Source organism: Musca autumnalis, unplaced genomic scaffold, assembly GCF_047663935.1.
Source record: "Musca autumnalis isolate F117 unplaced genomic scaffold, ASM4766393v1 scaffold_5, whole genome shotgun sequence".
Taxonomy (NCBI): Eukaryota; Metazoa; Arthropoda; class Insecta; order Diptera; family Muscidae; genus Musca; species Musca autumnalis.
Genome location: NW_027412088.1, coordinates 83,880,095 through 83,898,336, shown reverse-complemented (window position 1 = coordinate 83,898,336; position 18,242 = coordinate 83,880,095). Strand labels below are relative to the sequence as shown.

The 18,242-nt window shown below is 35.7% G+C and overlaps 1 protein-coding gene and 1 long non-coding RNA gene across 5 annotated transcripts in view; one reads left to right on the top strand and one right to left on the bottom strand.

Moving 5' to 3' along the window:
- The window catches only part of pain (transient receptor potential cation channel family member painless), a 122,813-nt gene that overhangs the window by 86,300 nt on the left and 18,271 nt on the right, over positions 1–18,242 (top strand). The window lies entirely within an intron of this gene.
- Positions 10,649–11,993, bottom strand: LOC141406539 (uncharacterized). 2 transcript variants are annotated; one of them, XR_012413428.1, is made up of 5 exons: positions 11,724–11,993; positions 11,401–11,552; positions 11,244–11,340; positions 11,115–11,171; positions 10,649–11,047 (listed from the first exon to the last, which is right to left on the bottom strand). It is a non-coding gene; the product is annotated as an uncharacterized lncRNA (long non-coding RNA). The 2 variants fall into 2 exon arrangements; XR_012413427.1 differs by having other exon boundaries at positions 11,244–11,552.

Genomic DNA, 18,242 nt, shown 5'->3' with positions numbered 1-18,242 from the left:
TGGTATACCAATCTTCATATCTCGACGAGATAAAGCGATTTTGAGATGTGTGTCCGTCCGTCCATCCCTCCGTCCGTCAATCCGTCCGTCCGTCTGTCCATTATAAATTGTCAACACGCTCCAGGCCGCAATTATGGACCGATCGTCACGAAATTTTGTATTGAGGTCGGGTTCAGGCCAGAATAGATCCCTATTCTTATTGGTGAAGATCGAGAAATATTTAGCGGGTGAAATGGTAGCCTACATATGGAATAATAACTACTGACCTTTCCCCTGATGCAAATTGCAATAATGTGTCTGCTAGATAACGGGCCTACTACCTAATATATAATGGGTTTTGTGTAGAGAACAACAATTTTCTCCCATGCTACAAATTGTCTCTATCATGACACAGCAATTTTAAGTTCAGTTGTCAAATTGGATTTTTTATACAAATATTGCAACATGGGGTTGCCTCGCCACCTATTTTTTACTTCAGGATTTAGGGTAAAGGGGATACAAACACTATACGACCAAAGATGTGTCTCATAGAAATATTGGTTTTAGACCCCAGGCATGTTTGGACGGAATTCGTTTCAGACAATTTGGAGTCTATTTAAACCTGTCCGTTCATCTGTCTCTCTAAATGTCTAGCTGGCTGGTGCGCACTATAACCCTCAAACGGATCTACCGATTAGAACCAAATGTTGTACATCGTAATATTTTGCCCAAACTTTGTTTAAGTTCGAATATAGGCTATGTCGGTCCACACCTCCCCCAAAAAAGTTCAAAATTATGTGAACGATAACTGGTGAAGTGATCAATCGACTTGCTCCAAACTTTCCATATATTATTATTCCTTTTAGATATAGATCTGCTAAGACTATGCCGGTCTACATCTTCACACAAAATTCGGAAAAGGGAAATTTAAGAGACCTCTCGAATAGTTTTGAATTTTTTTCAGCAGATTGGTCGAAACTTTACACATCGTGTTATTTCATCCAGTCATGTGTCAGGTTGGTATATGGACTATATCGGTCCGTCCTTCGAGTACCTCCCACACAAAATTTCGGAAAAGTGCAGTTTGAGGACCCGTATCGGATCTATTTGATTGTGTTTTTTTGAAGAAGGTTCTTTTCTCGGTCCCTATTGTGGTCCCTTTTCAGGGGTAAGACATACTTCCTGAGATAATATTCCAGAAGTTCCAAAAACCCCTGCCGGCTTCAACTAAAATTACAAATCTAAAAAAAATAATTCTCAAACTTTTTCAAAACTCAGAAGTTAGCTTACTAAAATTGATTTTGTATAGCCCCATATTACGATACCTACAGATTCCACGTATTTTGAAGCAAGCTCGTGTTACCGTGAATTATACTATCTTCTTTGCTGTGTAATTGAGTGTGAATAATTTTGGGATTTATAAATTTGTTTGCATGCAAAATTTAATTTCTATTTTCGAAGCATATGTGAGGTACAAATGCACAATTTTGGACGATAGATTCAATAAACTCGCAATTTCCCAATTATCAAATAGACCAAACTGCATGGTATATATATTTATTTATTTTAGGTGTATTCAAAAAAGGAACTTGATATTCGAAGACAATTTGAATATGTAGCAGGAGGGGCTAATCAATATGTATTTTCCAATGTTCGAATATTTTTTTAGAAATGTATAATTTATATATTTTTCCACAAACATCCCAGTAAAGACAATGGAGGCTTCTATTATATCAATGGATTCAAATTATTCAAATTATGTTATTGATATGTGACCTAGTTTTTATCGCCGAGTCCGAACGGCGTGTCCTAAGTTATCACTTGTATAGACGTTTCTCATGGCTGAAATATTCAGGAAATATCGCCAACAATACTAAGGGGTATTTTGCCACCGTTGACAATTTGATGGAAATCGAACTCGGACATTCAGCGTGAAAGGCGGTTGCACATAGCTAATTCCTACAGGTTGTGGTGTAGGGTATCACATGGTCGTCCCCGTCCGACTATAGCCTTTGCTTACTTGTTCTTTCTTGCCTTCGACTGTGTCCAAAATAATTGCGTTTAACGTTATATTTTTGCACACGAGTGTCCTTTTTTCATACGGGAATATCGAATAGCCCATCTCGTTTTTTATACAATGTTCGCCATAATCACAAAATTTCAGGATCAAAAATTTTGGACATAGGACAACGTTTTGGCCCGCAAACAATTAGCGGTACCACTCGATTTTCAGTTTTTATCTACATTTTCACGAAATTCTATTAATTAGAGCACAAAAATCTTTTAAGAGTATCGCGTTGCTGATTTTAAAACTTTTTGTCATGTCAAGATTTCTTAATATAATTATCACGATTATTATGTTAATTTATTGGATTGATAATTAATTAATAATCCGCTAATGCATTGCGGGTGAAAATTTAATGTTTAATGGTATGTTTTGATAAATCCTAAGGAACTGTAGTTTCAAGTGGTAATTAATCCCAGTTAATACTTTGTGACCTTTTTTCTCAAAATTGGTTTCCTGTAGTGAGAATAAATTAACTTTTGCCTATTAATGCCAAAAAAACGTTAATTCTATTTAATTATTAAAAAATGCCAAGCACAAAACCCTTTGAAAAAAAAATAATAAATACTACGAACTGAAAAGGATTTTTTCTCAACAAATTATTTCCTGTTGCTCGAATAAATGACCTTTTGCCTATTAATAACTAAAAAAAAACTTTTATACCATTTAAATATTGAATAAGTAAGAACGGCGTTAGGTTCGGCCGGACCGAACTTGTTATACCTTCCACCACAAGTTATATTGAAGTAAAATGGAATAATTAGTTTCCTTTCGTGTATGAAGAAGACTTAATACCAATTTCTGTAAAACAATGTGAGGCACCGTTCTATGGGGGCTATTTTAAAACGTCGATCTATAGCGACAAATTTCTGACGGAAAGTTTTTGGACTCAGAGAAGACTAAATACCAAATTTCCTATATTTCGGTAAGAGAATGTGGCTTAAATTTAAAAAATACCGAAAATCAAGTAGTACGCTTCTATGGGGATGTAGGAAGACCTGGACCTATACTGACAATACTCTTCTGGAATATTTTATAACTCTTGGAAGACTAAATAACGAATTTCAGCCATTTCGGTGGGATATTGACGTCACCTTCAGTCTTACGAAAATCGGGAGGTACCGTTCTAAGGGGGGCTTTATCGAAACGTGGCCCTATACCGACGAATTTTAGTCGGAAATGTGGCAGTATGAAAGCGTGGACCTGTACAGACAAATTTCTGGCGAACAGTTTTATATCACATTGAAGACTAAATACCAAATTTCCGCCATTTTGGTGGAATATTGAAGCCACAACTTCCAAAATACGGAAAATTGGGAGGTAACTTTCAAGGCGTGGACCTATACCGACAAATTTAAAGGGGAAGTTTGAGAACCTTTAACGAAATCTAAATAGCCATTTCGGTTGAATATTGAGGCCACAACGTTCAAAATACGAAAATCGGGAGGTATCGTTCTATGGGGGCTATATGAAGGCATGGACCGACACCGACAAAGCTCTGGGGGAAAGTTTTATACCACCAACGTAGACTAAGTACCAAATTTCAGCCATTTCGGTGTGATGATGAAGCTAAAACCTTAAAAATACCGAAAATCGGGAGGTACCGTTCTATGGGGGCTATATCAAAACGTGGACCGATATATCCCATTTTCAATACCAACCATCCTGCAAGTAATAGAAACTTCTGTACCAAATATTGACACTCTATCTTTAAAATTGCGAGCTGTATCTTGATTTCAACAGACGGACGGACGGACAGACGGACATTGTTAAATCAACATAGAATTTTATGCTGATCAATGATATGTATACTTTATAGGGTCTCCGACGAATATTTCGATGTGTTACAAACGGAATTACAAATTTAATTATACCCTTCATATGGTGGAGGGTATAAAGACAAAATTTTCTCTCAATTATTGCGGACGCTAGAGTGATTACAACAGACGTCTTAGAATTTGATCCTGATCAAGAATAAATATACTTTATAGGGTCTCAAATGATTAGTTCGATGTGTTACAAACGGAATGACAAACTTAATATACCCTCCATACTATGGTGGAGGGTACAAAAAGTAAATAAAAACTTCAAAGTACCTGAAAACGGGCGGTATCTTTATATGTGGGCTATACCAAAACTTGGACGTGGAATTTTTGATAAAATTGTATCTAATCCGTTCTGAAAATGTAGCGAAAAACACCAAAATACCTCAAATCGGGAGGAACCGTTATAGGAGGGCTATACCAAAACTTAGACCTATATCCACATTTTTTTTTGTAGATATGTTTTTTGACCTCCATGTATCCGAAATGCCAAATTATATCTAATTCGGTCTGCAAATGTGGCGTAAAAACTCAAAATACCTCAAATCTTGAGGTACCGTTATATGGGGGCTATATCAAAACTTGGACCTATATACATACTTTTTTGTAGATTTGTTTCTTGGTTTCCAGGAACCATAAATGCCAAATTATAGCTAATTCGGTCTGCAAATGTGGCGAAGAACGTGAAAATACCTCAAATCGGGAGGTACCGTTATATGGGGGCTATACCAAAACTTGGACATATATACATAATTTTTTGTGGATATGTTGTTTGCCCTCCAGGAACCATAAATGCCAAATAATAGCCAATTCGGTCTGCAAATGTGGCGAAAAACGTGAAAATACCTCAAATCGGGAGGTACCGTTATATGGGGGCTATACCAAAACTTGGACCTATATACATAATTTTTTGTGGATATGTTACTTGGTCTCCAGGAACCCTAAGTGCCAAATTATAGCTAATTCGGTCTGCAAATGTGGCGAAGAACGTCAAAATATCTCAATTTTTGCGGACGCTAGATTGATTACAACAGACGGACGGACGGACAGACGGACATGGCTAGATCGTCTTAGAATTTTATCCTGATCAAGAATATATATATACTTTATGATTAGTTGATTAGTTCGATGTGTTACAAACGGAATGACAAACTTAATATACCCTTTATACTATGGTGGAGGGTATAAAAAGGTCACGCATAAAAAACTTTCGCTTGATATGATATATAAAATAAAGTTATATATAATATAAAATTATATATATGATATAAAATTAGTGAACAACTTATGTCATTTTGGTTATGTCGTGTGGCTTTAAAGCTTGTTTAGAGTTACATATATACATATGTGCTTAAAGTGACTCCAAAAAAATTTAAAAAGCTCATGTATGAAAACATTAAAAGCTTTTTGTGCGTGGGCTTTTTTATCTTAGTTAAAATCTCATCAAAATATGATACAGGGATACGAGGTTGTAAAATAGTCATAACCCTAGTATCTGTATTCTACAAAACTTAAAAATTGAAATGCTCAGTAAATGTATTATAATGGAAGTTGCTTACATCTGAGAAGCTTTTGCGGATTCTGAAGCAACAATGTTCATAGATGAGAAAAATTAAAAAAAAAGCCGAAGCGCTTTAAAAGAAATTGTGATCAAATACAATTGTTTAGCGGTTTTTTAGCAAACTTAGATGAGGTTCCAATCGGTCCACTCCATCGTGTGCCTCCCACACAAAATTTCGGATAAGTTCAGATTAGGACCTGCTCTCGAATCGCTTTGATTTTTTTTGTATCAACTTGTATTCACTGCCCCCCATACGACGGTATAAGTTTCATCCGGGGCAAGTCCATACTTCCTGAGCAAATAGCCTGAAAATTGCAACAAAAACGCTATGACACCGTGTTTAGTGGTTGGAGCGCAAGGAAACTATTGAACGGATCTGCATTTTTTGTCCAAGTATAAGTTCGAAGATAAGCCATATAGGTCCACACCTTTAGGGACCTCCCCCACAAAAGTTAACAAATGTTCGGAAAAAATGTGCGCACGATAACTCTTGAAGATAGTGATCGATTTGGTCCATATTTTACACATCCAAATACATCTGCATATGTATATCAGGTTTGAATATGGACTATATTTGTCCACTCATTCGGGTAACTGCCACACAAAATTTTGGATAAATTCAACATAAGACCTGCTCTCGAATCACTTTGATTTCTGTTGAAGCAAATTGCATTCGCTGCCTCAATTACAACGGTAAATGCTTTTTCAGGGGCAAGTCCATACTTCTTGAGAAAACAGCCCAAAAAAATTCACTAAAATGGTATGCACGATATCCCTTGAACGGGGCTACCATATTATCCAATCGTTGGATCCCCTAATATTTTGTCCAAATTTAATTTAACTTCTAAAATGGCCGATATCGATCTTCTCCCCCACAAAAGTTCAACAATTGTGTCGATCTGTCCGTAGATGAAAGTTTTATTTCACATAGGCTGAGGGTATTTCTCTGTCGGCAAAGCCGACTGATACTTTTTTACTTGTTGAGATATAGTGGAATTTGGGGCAATTTTGCAGATTCTGAAACAGCGAGGTTCATAGATGAGAAAATCCAAAAACAAGAAAAAAAATCTGGAGCGATTTTTAATAAATCGCGGTCATAGTCACATTTTTAGGGTTTTCAGGATTTTGTTTGGAAACATCAAGTCCTATCGAAATGGATATAAAGAAAATGTTATAGCATTGAAAATTCTCTACAATATTTTCTTTAGTCGCGGTGTAAGCGGTTTTAATTTAAAGTTAGTTAGGGGGCACCGTACATGGCATTGTTTTATAAGGAGGCGATACAGTCAGTACAATGTTCCAGTTTGAACTTCTACATCTCAAAAATGGTAAAACGTACTAAAACATCATATAGGTCAATGTTGTAGAGAATTTTCACAGCTACATCATTTGCTCCAATCTCATTTCAATAGGACTTCGGTTTCCAAGCAAAATCGTGACAACCTAAAAACCCTAAAAATGTGAACTTTGATGTAAAAAACATGTAAAAAATGTATCGTGTGAAGTACCCATTACTATAAATTGTTGGTACATATATGTCAATGATTTGGTATAGATCCACATTACCATACCTACATACATATTCCACGTATGTATTTTAAAGCAATCTCGTGATACAAAATTAATATATTTTATATACCTACGGCATAATTCTTGTGTTTGCTTGTTTTTTGGTCATAGGTTGTGGATATATCTGCGTCAGCACAGCTGACCGATACTTTCTTACCTATTTTGCTCTTATATTGCTGAATTTTAGAGGGCGAGGGATAACACACAGAATATTCGTAACATAATTTCAACATCTTTGTGGACATAAAAAAAGGTTTCACTGTACTTCCCTGTAATAGAACTACATATTCAAAAACATACCAACATCAACTATTAACAGAAATCTTTTGCGGATTCTGTTTTTGATGTTCGCTTGGGGCGGACAGGGAATAATAAATTACAAGGCTCCCAAAAAACCGCAAAGTGTAAACTCGTGCTATTCTAACCCTTTCGTGTACACACCAACCTATCATTCAAATGATTAACCATTAAAACGCATTAATGATCGTTTTACATGTTTCAAAGGTAATTATCGAAGAAACATCAAGCCGAAAAATGCTTTAAAATATCAAACCAAAAAGTAATTGAGGTAGCGATTTGAAGACGTCATTAATAATAATAAAAACAACGAAAAGGTGTCCTACCATCATAGCACGCACAAACACATATAAACACTCATACATCATTCAAATCCACTTAAAATGTTAAATATTCAAAAAATAATGACAAATTGTGGTTAGATATTGTTTTTATTGTTGTTGTTGTTGTCACACGAAAAAAAACGAGAAAAGAAAATCAAAATACCCCCTAAGGTTAGCGGTACTTTAATATTTACCCCCAAAACACATACCATCATGACATCATATGGGGGGTTAGAGGTCCCAACCATACATACATACATACAATGTTGACATTGACATTCAACTTCTATTACTGGCTTATTAATAATCTGCTGAAATACACAAATTTGTTTTCAAAGAATTCTTTTAAATCAATTAATTTATTTTTAATACTGCACGACGAATGCCTTTTCATGATTTGACGTTTTGGTTTAATTTAAAATGTTCGCAATCAAAAAAAAAAAAAAAAACAAGAATCTAATTAGCGGAACGTGCTATAGGAAATATTCGGATAAAATGACATGAATTTCTGTTTGTTGCTGTGAGAAAATTGTTTGGTTGTTTGAAAAATATTTTCACATGCTAAAGACAAATGAGCGACACGCTTGCATCGCAATTTTCATCTCTAACAAATATTGAATTTCATTGAATTATAATCTTGCCCACTTGTTGGGCATAAAAATCAACCGAAATATGATTTGTTTTAATTAAAAATTAGAATATACACTTATTGTGTTCTATTATGAATGATGTTTGAAATAGAAACATAGAAAATTATGTATGCGATATTTTTGACAAGGAAATGTCAGTATTATACGTGAAAAATACCGAAAATCGGGAGGTTCCGTTCTATGGGGGCTATATGAAGAAGTGCACCTATACCGAAAAATTTCAGGTGGAAAGTTTTATACACCCAATGAACACTAAATGCCAAATTTCAGCCATTTCAGTGGGATATTGAGGCTAAAATGTTGGAAATACCAAAAATCGGGAGGTACCGCTATATGGGGGCTATGCGAATACGTGGACAAGTTTCAGGTGGAAAGTTAAATACCCCAACGAAGACTAACTACCAAATTTCAGCCATTTCGGTGGGATATTGAGGCCAGCAACTTCAAAATACCGAGAATCGGGAGGTACCGTTCTATGGACTACATCAAAGCGTGAACCGATATAGTCTATCTACATACCAAACATCCACATTTATACAAAACTAGCTTAACCCGGTGCGCTTCGCTACACCGACTAAGTGAAAAATAAATGAATGAGTCCTACTTAGGTCACATTTACAAATTTTATATACTCTAACACTCCTGAGTCCACTCTCTCCTTTAAAGAAGATAATTAAATTAGGAACAACACTAAAATTGAGTACCTTAAGTTTGAGGGTACTTGTAATTTATTCAGCCTATTGGGACATCTTAAATTAATCTTAGGATAACTGCTTCTGTTATTGATAATTTTTACTCCAATATTGATATAGATATGTCAATAATGATACAAATTTCATTGAAATGGGACGTATATATCAAATCAAATACATGAAATCGGCCGAAAATATACATGGGAGCTATATCTAAATTTGAACCGATTTCGAAGTATTTTGGCACAATTATTTCTAGGCCAAATTCCGTCGCACATTACGAATGTCATTGAAATCGGACATATACAGCGTGTTTGGAGCATCAAATACATGAAATCGGCCGAAAATATATATGAGCGCTATATCCAAATCTGAATTGATTTCGATATAAATTGGAACATCTATTTCTAGGCCAATATCCGTCACATATTCCAAATTTCAACGAAATTGGACATAATAGCGTGTTTGGTGCATAAAATACAGGAAATCGGCCGAAAATATATACGGGAGCTATATTCAAATCTGAACCGATCTCGATATAATTTGGCACATTTATTTCTAGACCAAGTTCTGTAACACATTCCAAATTTCAGCGAAATTGGACATATATATCGTGTTTGGTGCATCAAATGTGGAAAATCAGCCGAAAATATATATTGGAGCTATATCCAAATCTGAACCGATTTCCATATAATTCGGCACATTTATTTCTCGACCAAGTTCTGTAACACATTCCAAATTTCAGCGAATTTGGACATATATGGCGTGTTTGGTGCATCAAATGCGGAAAATCGCCCGAAAATATATATGGGAGCTACATCCAAATCTGAACCGATTTCGATATAATTTGGCACATGTATTTCTAGACCAAGTTCAGTCAAATTTTATTGAAATTGGATATAAATAGCGTGTTTGGTGCCTCAAATACATGAAATCGGTAGAAAATATATATAGGAGCTATATCCAAATCCGAACCGATTTCTATATAAATTGGCACATATATTTCTATGCCAATATCTCTCACACATTCTAAATTTCAGCGAAATTAGACATATATAGCGTGTTTGGTGCATAAAATAAAGAAATCGGCCGAAAATGTATGTATATGGGAGCTATATCCAAATCTGAACCAAACTCGATATAATTTTGTACATTTATTTCTAAAACAAATTCCGCCACACATTTCAAATTTCATTGAAATTGGACATAAATAGCGTGTTTGGTACATAAAATAAGGAAATTGGCCGAAAATATATGTATGTGGGAGCTATATCCAAATCTGAACCGATTTGAATATAATTTGGTAAACTTATTTCTACATCAAATTCCGTCACAGATACAAAATTTGGAGATTGTATCTGTAATAGTTCTAAAGATATTTGCACACAAAATCTAAATTTGTTGGAGGTACCTCCGGTTTTGATGCTATATCTCCAGATCAACGCGAAATTTCAAAAAATGAAATAGCCTATTTTCATTCCAGGCCATGTAGCAATATACCCTTAACATTTCAGTAAGATCTGTTCAGCGGTTTTCGAATCTATAAGGCACAAACAAACAAACAGACAAACAAATTTCAATTTTATATATCGTCACCATAAATGCCCAAAGACGTAACCGACACGCAAATCGAAATTCGTTTTTTGATGGGATCTGATACATGAAGCTAAAATACATGCTCTGGCAAAATTTCAAGCTTCTACGTTCAAAAATAACGATCCTACTGAAGAAATGGCATTTCGAAAATGGGATAATATTGCAGTTTTTGTTGTAATGACGGATCCCAAAACCAAGCGTTTCCGCGTTTTTGGTTTCATTAATTACACCCATTCGTATAGGATTGAGAATATCCCAAATACTCGCCCTCATAAGATTAATATTCCATTAAACAGTTTTTCATTTTATAAATGTTGGAGCATAATAAAGTTTTGTTTTCATTTTTAATTTTCCTTTTTTTATTTTTATTTATTCTTTCTTTTTTTTACATTTTTATTTGAATTTTTGCTTAATGTTAACGTAGCCTAATTTATTGAATTTCATAGTTGTAAATATTAGTATTAAAATAGTATGTAAATATCATTGAAGTAACTGTAAAGAAAGAAAATAGAATTAGGATAATGAAATAATAAAAATGAATTAGTTGTTGTAAACTTACCGCCGAAATCAAAGCGTTTTTCCTTCAACTTTCTCCACCGTCCGAAAGAATCCCAACCTAAAAAATAATAGTACATAAAATTTAAATCGAAATCATAAATAAATCGTTTTTTTATAATTCTTTACTCACCGCTTAAAATAAAGTGGAACATTTTGGTGCCGAAACCCGGGATTGTAAAGTGACGTTGTGTTTTGTTAAATTAATACAAAACTAATTTGCAAAGTTTCTGCAAATAAGAAAGAAGAAGAACAGTAAAAATTCTTTAAATACTTTTAAATAAATATACCTGTGGTGATCTGATCTGTTGCTGCTACTGTTCCATATATCCAGATGCCCCGTTTCTGCGACTGCCGTCTTTGTAGGAGCAAGCACAATAATCAGGAGAGTGATTCTGATTCCCAGGTAACAGCGTTGAACATAATTTGTGTGAATCCTAACCTGTAAGATACTCAGTGTTAGAGAATTTGTAATTTATTCAAATTTGTTTGAGATTTTTCCACAATTCACACGAATTATTTTTCTACGCTTCATTATTTTAAATAAAATACATTTTGTGAATCGCTTTGGCAATAAATATTCGCGGCTAAATAACACAAACTTAATTATTACCTTCAAATTAAGTTTGTTTTTCTTTTCTCATTCCGCTTTGCATTTTGCTTGTCAGCCATTCCAATTGTTTTTGTTGTTTTTATTGCACCACACTAATCCGCGTTTAAGTTCATATTACGCGAGTGAAGTTAAACTAACAAAAAATATACATTTCATTTTTGGTTTTTTGCCTATTCACAAATTATTTAATTTACACTTTTAATTTGTTGCAATTTTCCACTAAATTCATATTATTTCTTTGTTTTGATTTTAACTTCATTAGTGCCACATACTTTGTGAGTAATTGAGTACCCATATTCGGTTATTCAATTTGATCAGTTGTGTTATCGGTGTTATCGATATACACAAAATACTTAAGGGTGCATTATACTACAGGATTTGACAAAATTTCTAATTTACTGAAATTTTTGTGTTTTCAATTGTCCAATTAAATTTAATTAATTGAGATAGTATTAGTATACTATTTTAAAGCTGACAATTTATATTTTATTAAAAAAAAGCGAGAGTTTATTTGATAATAAACTTAAAATTTCCTACCACTAAGAAATATTAAAGTGTGTAGAGTTTTTCTGTTGTTTAAACTCCTTTAAACTTATTGATATATATCAAAATGGCTGGTGGTAAGAAACACCAAAGTAATCCTGATACGGAAATAGCCAATTTGAAGCAACAACAGGAAAAAATAATAAAAAATATTGAAAGAATTAAGACTTCTTTCCGAGAAAAGAAAATATCCTTCAATTCATTTGAATTAGAATGTCGATTAGACATTTTAAACAAATATATTGATGAGGCAATGCATTTACAATCCGAACTAGATATTCTAGATCCCGATAATGATGATCGTGGTGAATTGGAAGACTTATGTGTATCGGCAAAGTCCCTATTTTTAGGAGTTTTATCTAAAAATAGGAGGAGTAGTATGCCTGAGACTTCTTTTTGTGCTCAATCGCATCAATCTAGATTGCCAAACATGAAATTGCCAAAATTCAGCGGAAAATATTCCGAATATAAGAATTTCATAAGTCTTTTCGAAAACTTAGTTCATACAGATCCGACATTAACAGACATAGAGAAGTTTAACCATTTAATTTCATGCTTGTCCGATGAAGCACTTGGCACAGTCAAAGCTTTTCAGATTTCTGAAGAAAATTACCCCAAAGCATTAGCCAGCTTAAAAAAGGTTTATGATAATGATTGCTTAATATTTTTTGATAATATTGCCAAACTTTTTGATCTTCCTGAGATCACCAAACCTTCGGCTTCTGCTTTGCGAAGCATGATTGACACTGTTTCTGCCATTTATGATTCTTTGTTGTCTATTGGTGATGACAAGAAGATTACGAACGCAATATTAATCCACTTAGTTATGTCAAAGGTCGATCCAATCACTAAGTCCAAATGGGAAGAACAGCTTGACTTCGAAAAGCTCCCATTATGGTCTGATTGCGAGGCTGCATTAAATAAAAGATACCAGCATATTTCTGCTGAGGAGTCTTCTGGTGCAAGACCCAAATTAAACAAACCCAAATTTGATAATCAGCCTAAAAGGAATTTCAAGACTTCACTTTCTGTTTCTAAACAGAAACAATCTCCAGAAAAGTGTGTCTTCTGTAGATCTTTGCAGCATAACATAACAAATTGTTCTTCTTTTACTGCTGTACCAGTTCTCCAAAGATTTGAATTCATTAAAGCCGTCCCTGCTTGCATTAATTGTTTGAAGAAGGGTCATACGGTGGCCAAATGCAATTCAGGAGTGAAGTGTAGAGTATGCAGTGGTGCACACCATTTCTTACTGCATCGATATGCTTCTGATAATCTAAATTCAAATCTGTATCAAGAGCAGCCCTCTACTTCCAGTGCTTCGGTCAACCATTCGGCGTCGAGTGAAGGCGTAATTTTGGCCACAGCACTAGTTCAGGTAAGAAGTAGTTCTGGGAAATACATTTTGGCTAGAGCTCTTCTAGATTCCGGTTCTCAACCTAATTTGATTACTGAGGACCTGGTACAGAGGCTTAAGGTAAAACGAGAAGGTGGCAGATTAAATTTAACTGGTATTTCTGAGTTATCATCTTTCTCAAAGAATAGTGTCCAACTGTCTATAATGTCGAGACTCAATTCTACCCAATTTTCGTCTAAGTTCTGGGTATTGAGTTCAATAACAAATATTCAACCCGATAGAAGGATATCAATTTCTGATTGGAACATTCCTAAAAATATTGAACTGGCTGACCCTAGTTTTAATGAACCTCGGAGAGTTGATTTGTTAATTGGTGCTGAAGTTTTCTTCGAACTTCTTTGTGTAGGCCAAATCAAACCAAATCCGAGTCTTCCAGTTTTACAAAAAACTTCGCTTGGCTGGATCGTAGCTGGAAAATACGATGAGTCAAAGGGGTCCACTTCTACTATATGCCATTTAAATAGTTCAATAGGGAATAGTGAAACGATTGATGCAATTGTTAGAAAATTCTGGGAGTTGGAAGAGATTCCAAATAATTCATTAAAGATTTGGTCTGATGAGCAAAATAAATGTGAGGAACATTTCCAAAAATATGTGCGACGTTTACCGTCAGGGCGCTTTCAAGTGTCTTTACCTTTCAAGGAAGATGTGAAACGTTTAGGTTCGTCATTTGAAACTGCAAAAAGGCGGTTTCTCTCTTTGGAAAGGAGACTTTCTCATGACGACACATCTAAAGAAATGTACAATTCCTTTATGAAAGAGTATCTTGACTTAGGTCACATGGAAATGACAAATAATAAAATTCCTAATACGCCACATTATTTCATTCCTCATCAATGTGTTTTCCGACCGCAAAGTACAACTACTAAACTTCGCGTCGTTTTTGATGCTTCGAGCAAGACATCTTCACATGTTTCGCTCAACGATCTCTTGATGGTTGGTCCAACTATTCAAGAAGAGTTGTACTCCACTCTGCTTCGTTTCCGTCTACATAAATATGTAATTACAGCAGACATTGAGAAAATGTACCGTCAAGTTTTACTTGACGAGAAAGATAGAGATTTTCACTTAATCCTTTGGAGACAAAACGATAGTGATCCGTTACGAATTTTCAAATTGAAGACGGTCACTTATGGCACATCTTCTGCGCCATTTCTGGCAATACGTTGTCTTAGCCATTTAAGCGATTTGTCCAAAGAGACTTTGCCAATTGGGGCTGAAGTTGTTCGCAACGACTTTTATGTGGATGATTTATTGACTGGTGCTGCTGATTTGAGTAGTCTGATCACAATTCGTGACCAAGTGACTACCATTCTCAGTTCAGCAGGATTCAAACTTACTAAATGGTTTTCAAATCATCCAGATTTCAATGAAACAAGTTGCAGTGAAAAACTATTGCACTCAGATTCTGAAACTGCAAGAGCATTAGGAATTCATTGGGCTCCAAGAAATGACGTTTTCAAATTTTATATTGAGGGAGGCTTTCAAGAGATGAAAGCTACAAAAAGACACATTTTGTCCATTTCGTCAAGATTATTCGATCCCCTCGGTCTCTTGTGCCCTATAATAACCAAAGCTAAAATGCTCTTACAAGAACTTTGGATAAATAAATTAGACTGGGATGAATCGATTCCTATGCGCTTGAATTCAGCATGGGAAGATTTCAAATTTAATCTTTCGAAGTTAGATACGATTCAAATCCCAAGATTCGTAAACACGATCACTTCTTCGAGGATCCAAATTCATGGATTCTCAGATGCCTCGATGCGAGCATATGGTTGCTGCTTTTATGTTCGTGCTTTGGACTCCAGTGGAGTTTCTTGTCGCCTTTTAACAGCCAAGTCAAAGGTAGCACCGCTCAAAACAATGTCTCTTCCGAGATTGGAGCTATCTGCAGCACATTTAATGGCTAATATGTGGTTACGAATTAAACCAATGATGAACTTTGAAGTTGAAAATATATACTTTTGGTCCGATTCGGAAATTATACTGTATTGGTTAAGAACCCATCCTTCAACTCTGGCCACTTTCGTCTCGAATAGAGTCGCAGAAATCCAAGAATGGTCAGAAAGTGGTATTTGGCGTCATGTGCCCACCAAACAAAATCCAGCCGACATAGTGTCGAGAGGATGTAGTGTTGAAGAACTTAAATCTTCAATATGGTTCGAAGGACCCAAATTCCTGTTAGATCATATGTCTAAATGGCCTGTCAACAAACATTTTGAGTTGACAGAGGAAGAAAAATCATTGGAAGTAAGAAAATCCAAAGTTTTAGTGGCGTCAGATAGTAAGACAGATAAGGAATGTTCTGAGAGCATTCTTCTAAAATTAATAAATGATCACTCGTCTTACAAAAAGCTTCTTAGAGTGGTCTCATATGTCTTTCGATTCGTTGATCGAGTTAAGAGGCGAAAGGTTTCAAATTCTATCTGTCTTACAGCTCAAGAATTAAATTGGTCTTTCCTGAAATTGGTCGAAGTTGTTCAAAAGTCCAGTTTTTCAGAGGATATTTCTAAAATAAAGAAATCAATCTGCCTAAAATCAAATCTTCAAAAATTAACGCCTTTTATACACGATTTTTCTGAGTGTAAAAGAACATTTTCGCTTCTAAGAGTAGGCGGAAGATTGCTTAATGCAAAAATTCCAAATAATACTAAATTCCCCCTTTTACTCCCGAAAAAGCATCATTTCGTTTCTATTTATCTAAGGGATTTACATTTTAAAAATTGTCACGCTGGAACAAAAGCCTTAGTAGCCTTGTCCCGTGAGCAAATTTGGCTAATAAATGCCCGTGAAGAATGTAACAGAATAGTTCGGAATTGTATTCATTGCTATAGATATAAGCCAAAGCTGATGACCCAAATAATGGGAAATCTACCCACTGATAGAGTGAGAGCTTTACGTCCTTTTTTAATAGTAGGCGTAGACTTTTGTGGTCCCGTTGATATCACGCTGAAGATACGCGGGAGACCACCAACCAAAATGTATATTGCCGTCTTCGTTTGTTTCACGTCCAAAGCGGTTCACCTAGAATTAGTATCTGATTTATCCACTGATACTTTTATTCTTTCATTTAAAAGGTTTGCCGCACGCCGTGGGCTCCCAAAGAAGATGTACTGCGACAACGCGACGAATTTCGTCGGAGCCAGCCGAGAGCTGAGGGAACTTCAGGAGAGGTTTCTAGCAAGCCACAAAGCCGTGGAGGAATACGCAGCCTCGTGCAGCGTGCAGTTCAGCTTCATTCCTCCGAGGGCTCCTCATTTCGGGGGCCTGTGGGAAGCTGCCGTAAAACAGGCGAAGTTCCTGCTTCTGCGAGCTGTCGGCAAAGTGCTGCTGACACAAGAAGAGATGGTGACGATGCTCGCAGAAGTAGAGGCGGTGCTAAACAGTCGCCCCATAGCACCGCTGTCTCCAGACCCCAACGACGAGGAAGCTCTGACACCCGGGCATCTACTAGTCGGAGCGGGTCTGCGTTCGCTGCCGCCAGAATTCGTCGACGAAGACAGCGTCAACAGGCTGACGTTCTGCAAGCGTTGGCAGATGCTCTGCGTTCTCAAGCAGAGGTTCTGGCGGGCCTGGTCCAGGGATTATATCCTGGGTCTGCAGGACAAAGGCAAATGGAGGCAGCCTCAAGTCAACCTCGAGATCGGTCGTCTAGTGGTCATTCACGAGGACAATCTACCGCCCCAAGAGTGGCTGACAGGTCGAGTCGTCAGCGTAGCCGAAGGCAGAGACGGAAAGGTCAGAGTGGCGGAGGTAAAGACGAAGAGAGGCATATGTAGGAGGCCAATTGCGAAGCTAGCTCCACTGCCGATTGGTTGAAGTCCTGCGGCTCTTCAATGGGGCCAGAATGTTGGAGCATAATAAAGTTTTGTTTTCATTTTTAATTTTCCTTTTTTTATTTTTATTTATTCTTTCTTTTTTTTACATTTTTATTTGAATTTTTGCTTAATGTTAACGTAGCCTAATTTATTGAATTTCATAGTTGTAAATATTAGTATTAAAATAGTATGTAAATATCATTGAAGTAACTGTAAAGAAAGAAAATAGAATTAGGATAATGAAATAATAAAAATGAATTAGTTGTTGTAAACTTACCGCCGAAATCAAAGCGTTTTTCCTTCAACTTTCTCCACCGTCCGAAAGAATCCCAACCTAAAAAATAATAGTACATAAAATTTAAATCGAAATCATAAATAAATCGTTTTTTTATAATTCTTTACTCACCGCTTAAAATAAAGTGGAACAATAAAGTTTTTTGCTTCTCCTGTAAAGTTTTGATTTTGTGGGTTACGTCTTCGGGCATTTATGGTGACGATATATAGATTATAAAGCCCTATCTTAAAAAAAGTGAAGTTAAGCCACGTCCAACGGAAATTGTTCAAGGAAAAATCACCTCAAAGCAAATGATCGCCCGTTTCTTCGTCTAAACTGACCATGTGGAGACTATACGACTTGAGAAACGTAGGACGGTACGCTTCTTTGCCTCAAGTCGAAAAACGAATAAGATGACGTTATTCAACTTCGAAATGTTCTGCAAAAATGTCGCTTAAAAAATT